Genomic DNA, 7611 nt, shown 5'->3' on the forward strand with positions numbered 1-7611 from the left:
CAACAGCTGAGAAACACCTTAGAGAGTGCCGAGAAGAGCAAGGTCTAGTGAGGTGATTGAGATTGAGAATCCAAAGAGAGCCCTCATTAGTGAAGATCAAGAGTAGCAAAGTGTGCATCCACCTTCTCATTAGGCTTGTCGTGGTCAAGTGAGAGTTCGTGCTTGTTACTCTTGGTGATCGCCATCACCTAGACGGCTTGGTGGTGATTGGGAGTTTGGTGATCACCCGGCAGAGCTTGTGGGTGACCCAACTCAAGTTGTTGTAAGCGGTGTGGGTGATTCACCGCGACAGAGTGTCGAAGAATCAACCCGTAGAGAGCACTTGATCCTTGCGTGGATCAAGGGGGAGCAACACCCTTGCGTGGGTGCTCCAACGAGGACTAGTGGGGAGTGGCGACTCTCCGATACCTCGGTAAAACATCACCGCGTTCCTCCTTCTCTATTACTTTGAGCATTTACTTTGAGCAATTCAATTCTCTCTTTACATTCATAGAATTGCCATGCTAGAGTAGGATTGGAACTTAGGTTGCAAGTCTTTATTGTCTGCGGTGGTTTCTGTTACTGCTACTTTTATATTTAGATAGATTAGAACAATTAAACACTTTCTAGGCACAAAGGGTTAATTGGGCTAACCATAGGATTTAATTATTGCAAAGAAATTTAGAATTAGCTCAATTCACCCTCACCTCTTGGGCATCTTGATCCTTTTAGCCGCGACTCCACCGACCGTGAGCCGCGGTCGTTGTCGCAGAAGCAGAAGGGCCACGAGGGCAGTGGCGACGGGGATGAGCCCGGCCGCGAAGGGAGAAAGCGGGTCAGGGCATCCATAGATCCGCCTCCGCCCAAGGAGGAGAGGCCTAGGCGGGAGCACCGGAGGTTTGAGGATGTCGATGAGATTGGGAAGAATGGTGATATGAGTAAGCTGGGTAAGGAAATCTTATCTCATGAGCAGAAGAAGGGGGAGCTATCAATTAACGGGGATTCACAGAACGACGATGCGCGTAATGTAAGTGTTGTTACAGTTGCTGAGTTCTGTTTATTGTGTTTTCATGTTGATTACTAAAGCTTAGGCAAGAGAATGCTTATGAGTGCTAGTATATCCTTTTTGTCAAGTGAGCAATGGTCTTACTACTAGTTTCTGGGTTATGGAAACCTGGAGAAATGGAATGGCTAGATTATTGGGTCATACTATTTGCTTAGTTCATAGAATATCAGTTCATAATCTGTCATCTGTCTAGAAAATATTGAAGAGCTTAAAGTCTTTCTGTAGAATCTGCGTTTTAAGGTTCATTTCTGCTCAAGAAGTTTATGCCATCTAAACAATTGAGTGGTATTGCTTGAATGTCTCCTTGTGAAAATATCTTAGGAGATTAACAGTTACTGAGCTTGATTTGATTAGCCACTGTTATTACAATGCCAACTTTTGCCCTAGATTAAGTAAGAATAAGGCAGCTATGGCAATGCTTCCTAAGTCATAATTATGACTGTTTTGTGCTGTCATAAGTCTACAGTATGCTTTGTTTGACACTTCTCAGTTGGAAGTATGGTGCACTTATGCAGCTTTTCTTATTATTGTAAATACATTTTAACATGCTACTCAGCAGCCAAGACTTTAATGCAGTCCCCTATTGGTTCATGTTTGCCTAGTGATGGATAGTATAGTAATATTTTTGAGGAATCGAAATGATGTTTTTAAATATGAAGTTGTTTGAGGAATGTCATAGTATTTATGCCCATGCTATAATCTGCCTATTGGCTGCAGATGCTACCTTTGCATTTGGTCGTAGTCTCTTTACTCTCGCAAGGCTATGGCATTTAAAGTGAATGTCTGTTAAAAATTGTTCATTTTGATACTTAGGGGCATCACCTCAGTTGGTTAGTATTAAGAAGGTTATCAATATTACCAAAGTTATACTTAGGGGCATGCATCACCTCAGTCAGTTAATATTAGCAAGGTTATCCCTAGGAGTTCAACTTGGTTGGCTGTGACAGTTGGCTGGTGCAATAAAGTATCAGTTCGCCGTATTGGGTTCAACAAGAGCTTCTTTTTCAATGGGAGAAGCCCGATGACTAGTGGGGAATCTGCTGGTCTGCCCATACAGTGCTTACTGTCATCTTGTTCTCATACCATATTTGTGATTACCTTTGGAATTATTTTTGTTACTGTATGTTTGGTACCAACCATTTTGACATATGCTGTAGCATAGCTATGGTAACCAGTTGCTGCTGGCTTCCTGGAATGTTTGATTCACTTGTTTGTGGGGTAGCCATTGGTGGGATTGGGCAGAGTTTTTAATAGAAAGTTTATCCTCTATTTTATATTTGTTTGAGCTGCAGCTTTTGGGCTTTTGCTTCTGATTGTTACCTCTTTGCTATTGGCTTTTGTAATGATTTTTTACCTTCTGAAGTGCTTTCTAAAGGTTCACAAAGGAAAGTATAGCCAAGTTTGGTGTGGTCTAAGAATGGATTCATTTCTTCAGGTCCAAATGGTTTGAACCCTCTGGTTTTGATAGGGGAAAACAGGCAAGGTGGATACTTAGTTTTTCTTCCCCTTTTTGTGCTAACTCTTTTAGTTTGTTTGACCTAAATGTTTGGGTGGTACATGTTTCACAACATTATTAGTTGGTGTTTAAATATATGAAGAAAGGTTTCCATTTGCTTCTGATTGTGGATGTAGGAGGTTTTAGAAATTGTCCAAGCTAATCACACTTACTTGGCGATGAGCATTTCTATCTTTTCATTTTTTGCTCTTGTGGAAATCGGCACTAGACCACATCCAGTATCAAAAGGTATCATGCTACTGACTTTCCAGAATCTGTGGTAAAGTAGCTTACCTGCTTAGTTCTTAGAGATTCCAGTTCATGTGGTCATTGGTGAGTAGATTCCTTTGAGTATGCTTTCCTGAGACATTTTTTTTCTCTTCATGTGTTCCCTTACCAATGCCTAGCATTTCCAGAAGAGCCATGTTAGCTCCGTCTGTTTTCTTATGGTTCTAAGGTAGAGTAATATTGCCCCGGATCAGAACTGCTACTTCCAGGTCTGTTCTCTTATGGTTCTAAGGTAGAGTATTGGTCCTGATTGGAACTGCTACTTCCTGGTTAGCTTGAGCTTTGCAGCGACAACAGAAGATCATCAGATTAGGTTGATTATTTGGCTTCATCAATACAATATCTTTATAGATGCCCCATGTTCCTTTTGATTATAAGATACAAGGGTCTACTGTTAGTCTTTCCTCTCTCACTTCTTTGTTGATGATGCTCGGCTTGTTGCTCAGCCACTAACTAAATGAAATATTATTGATTTTTATTTGTACTTTTGTGTTTCTATCAGATCACCGCCGAGAGCCTGTTCAAGAACCTCACCCAGGAGAAGGCACTGATGTTTCCCCAGAATGATGAATTGAGTAGTGTAAGAAGTCTGGGGATTCCAATTATTAGCTTGTATGCACCGGAGTTGATGGTGGTTATTAGATCCTCAGTTGTTTCCTTATTTGGAACATTGGCAGTTGTATCATTTGAACTCTGATTAAGGTTGATGGAGACATGGAGTTGCACTTAGCCCCTTATCAATTGTGTTTGGCATTCCGGTTGAAGACTACTACCAACTGATGGTCCTCATCACCTTATTTCTCAGCTAAATTGATTTATTTTTCTTCCGTTGCAACGCACAGGATGATTTGGGGGAGACACGTGTTGGTAATTTATTTATTTTTTTGCGAAAAAATACACTGTAGGGGCGGTGTTACCAGCCGCCCCTACAAATCGATTTGTAGGGGTGGCTGATAACACCAGCCGCCCCCTATAAATAGATTTGTAGGGGCGGTCTGAAACCACCACTACAAATGCATAATTTGTAGAGACGGTATGGTAGGGGCGGCTGGCCGAACCACCCCTACAAATGCCCATTAGCCGCCCCTGAAATCATATTTGACGTAGTGCTAGTACTTATGAATAATGCATTCTACAACCTAAAAATCCGTATATCTAAGAAAAAAAGCGGAGTTAATAAAAACATGCAATAAACACAAGAAATTTAACTTAACGAGGATAAGAAAATATACTAAAAGTTCCACACAAGAGAAACTTAGATAGACGGATACTCCAAACTCCATCCAGTCACAAATACTTGACATATTTTGATATCCGTGCACTGCGGCAAGGCATGGCATTGGCATTTGGCAATAAAGCAAATTATATTAAATCCGCCGCGGACCCGCAGAATGAAGCAGCGATTTCATTAGGTGTTGAAGCATCAGCTAATCGTCCACGCGCTGCTGGGATTAGGCCTGCTGTTATCCGCGATCAGCGCTGTCAGTAGATGTAGATGGAGTCGTTATCACCGACCGTTATTAGTTCATTGATTTCTTTCGTCCGTCTTTGGCTATCTCGAATTCTCAACAGTGGGCATTGCTTCTCCATTCCATATTCGTGATTGTTATGCTGGCAGTTTGGCACACAAGCTGGTGTCCAATGTTTTGTGTACTTGCTGTCCGGCCGGTTAGAGAGAGTTCTGAAAGTCTGTGACACTACACAGAGTCATAGACCAACTAACGTACCACACAGGCCAGTACAAACAATCCTATATATCTATGCAATTAATTCTTCTAGATAATATGTATATCTATGCAAATTAAATTAGCAAACTGACACCTGTACGTAACCAACATCATAGCACGTATTATTCCCGTCTCATTCATTTGATGAGGTTGAGGCCAATGATGAGATATGAGACCATTGCTCGTTTAAACTGGTCGGTCATCAATTTTCAACTGGGGCATAAGTCAACTGGTGATGAGCTTTGTTTATTTGTCTCCTATATCATTGCTGGTCGCTGACAACTGACATTAAGCGGATGAACTCATCCGATCCCTAACGCACACATTCTTCCAAGCACCAATCGTCGTCGTTGTCGTCCATTATATTCATCCGACGACGACTATAAATACACGTGCCAGCCGGCAGCTCTCCAGCATCACTTCCTGCACTGCACTACATCACTAGTGCCCTAGCTCCGAGCAACACCTCGTTCACTGTTCGCACACGTCAGGAACACACGTACGTACTCGCAGAAAAGAGAGAAGACACAACACAAACACAGGAGCAACGAATCAACCATGGCCAGGCTTGCTGCTCTGACATCACTTGCGTTGCTGTGTTCGGTGATGATTTCCTGCCATGCTGACGGCTACGGTTACTACCCCAGCCCGACCCCGGCGTCGGCGCCGACGCCGACCCCGAGCGGCGCCGGTCTGGCCGTTGGCTTCTACAGCTACGAGTGCCCCAACGCCGAAGCGATCGTGAGGGGCGTCGTGACCAAGGCGGTGCAGCAGAACCCTGGCGTCGGGGCAGGCCTCATCCGAATGCTCTTCCACGACTGCTTCGTCCAGGTATGCATGCATTGTGTTCTTCACTGCTCTACATGCACCAGCAGGTCCAGCACCGTGCACGGTGCACGCACGTACGTGCCTTGCCTGATCGTGTCAGCAACGTTCTCTTCATTTAGGGGTGCGACGGCTCCGTGCTCCTCGACCCGACCCCGGCGAACCCGCAGCCGGAGAAGCTATCGCCGCCCAACTTCCCCCAGCCTGCGCGGCTTCGAGGTCATCGACGCGGCCAAGGCGGCGCTCGAGGCCGCCTGCCCGGGCACGGTCTCCTGCGCCGACGTCGTCGCGTTCGCGGGCCGCGACGCCAGCGCCGTCCTCAGCGGGGGCAGGGCCGACTTCGCGATGCCCGCGGGGCGCCGCGACGGCCGCGTGTCCCTGTCCAGCGAGGCGCTCCAGAACCTGCCGCCGCCCTCCTTCAACCTCTCCCAGCTCGCCGCCAGCTTCGCCGCCAAGGGGCTCGGCGTCGACGACCTCGTAGTGCTCTCCGGCGCGCACACCGTCGGCCGCTCCCACTGCTCGTCCTTCGTCAGAGACGGCCGCCTCAACGAGTCCACGTCCGACATGAACCCCGCGCTCGCCGCGTCGCTGCGGCAGCAGTGCCCGGCCAACGCCACCACCGACAACACCGTGGTTCAGGACGTCGTGACTCCTGATGCGCTGGACAACCAGTACTACAAGAACGTGCTGGCCCGCAACGTGCTCTTCACGTCGGACGCGGCGCTTCTCAAGTCCGGGCAGACCGCGGCGTCGGTGGTGCTCAACGCCTTCGTCCCGGGGCTGTGGGAGCAGACGTTCAAGGCGGCCATGGTCAAGATGGCCAGCATCGAGGTCAAGACCGGCACCAACGGCGAGATCAGGACGAACTGCCGGGTCGTCAACTAGTTGGCTTCTGATGCATCAGATTAGCTTTTGTTCTCGAATCGTTTACACGCTTGAGCAGAAATCATTTGAACTGCTTTATTTTGCATATTTCTGTATTCTTTTATTTTCAATGCATATTCTGTATTATCTGTTCCTTATTACTGCCCCATCCGTGTAATAGCAAGTAAAATATTTCTTGATGAATTGCAATTTCCTAAACATTTTGAGTGAAGCGCATTGGCGGTTACTTTGCTCTGGCTTCAGCAAAAATCACACAGCCATGGGATTTGAGCTAAGGAATTGATTGGTGATAGCTCATATTTGTATGGAATTCGTGCGAGTTGATTTAGCGGGGAACATTGAGAAAAACTTTTTTGAAAAAAAAAATATTTTCAAGCTAAATGATTACAATGGGAAAAAACTAAGTACCTACGCTATTTGCGCGAGTTATCTTGCTAGTTATATATTGTACATGCTCACTTCGCTATTTGGTAAATAAACCACGCACAATGGCACGATCCATACACAATGTGTGTAAATAAACGACGTCTATCTGGCCCAACCGACCTGATCAGACATTCAAGCTAGTAGCTGCACACAAAGCACCGCCATGGTCCATATGGAATAACCTATGATTGTCGAGGTCTAATTTCTGTGTCAAAGTCTTGAGCATCAGGTGCAAACAAACATATCCTAGCAACAGCCGTAGAAAATAAAGCACCTTCCGACTCCCAGCTACCTTGAGGGTTGAGGCCGGCCAATTGGACGCCAACAACGTTGAAACGAAGAGGATTAAACAAGTCAGCCACTGAGCTGTTCCTCCCATGTTCTTGCTGAATTTCCCTAAACAACTCGACCACACCCATTTTAGGGTAAAGTATAATTTACACCCTCCAACTATCGTCAAAGTATAGATTTCAACCTCGAACTTCAAAACCGGATAACTTTGGCCCTCCAACTCTTGAAAAAGTTCAACTTTCAACCTTCTGGGCGGTTTTACGTATAAACAGTACTTTTGATATTTTTAGGATTCGCCAAAATTTTATATTATTTTTTTAAGCATCTTAACGTCCTCAAATGAAAAAACTCAAAACTACAAAGTTGTAGATCTCATTGAGAGCTACAACTTTGGTATAAAAAGTATTTTCATTTAACTCCATACAAATAATATATTAGTGCTCTAATGCGGCAAGCGCTAGTTGGCGATTATTACGGTGCTGAAATTTTATATTATTTTTTTCGAGCATCTTACTTCCCTCAAATAAAAAAACTCAAAACTACAAAGTTGTAGATCTCATCGAGGTCTACAATTTACATATAAAAATTATCTTCATCCGCCATCGTATTTTTTGAAACAATTTTGTCGC

General features: G+C 44.9%; 1 pseudogene; it reads left to right on the forward strand.

Moving 5' to 3' along the window:
- Positions 1-5113: 5113 nt before the first annotated feature.
- LOC136552805 (peroxidase 2-like) lies at positions 5114-6265 on the forward strand (annotated as a pseudogene).
- The last annotated feature ends 1346 nt before the right edge of the window (positions 6266-7611 follow it).

This window comes from Miscanthus floridulus, chromosome 4, assembly GCF_019320115.1.
Source record: "Miscanthus floridulus cultivar M001 chromosome 4, ASM1932011v1, whole genome shotgun sequence".
In the NCBI taxonomy this organism is placed as follows: Eukaryota; Viridiplantae; Streptophyta; class Magnoliopsida; order Poales; family Poaceae; genus Miscanthus; species Miscanthus floridulus.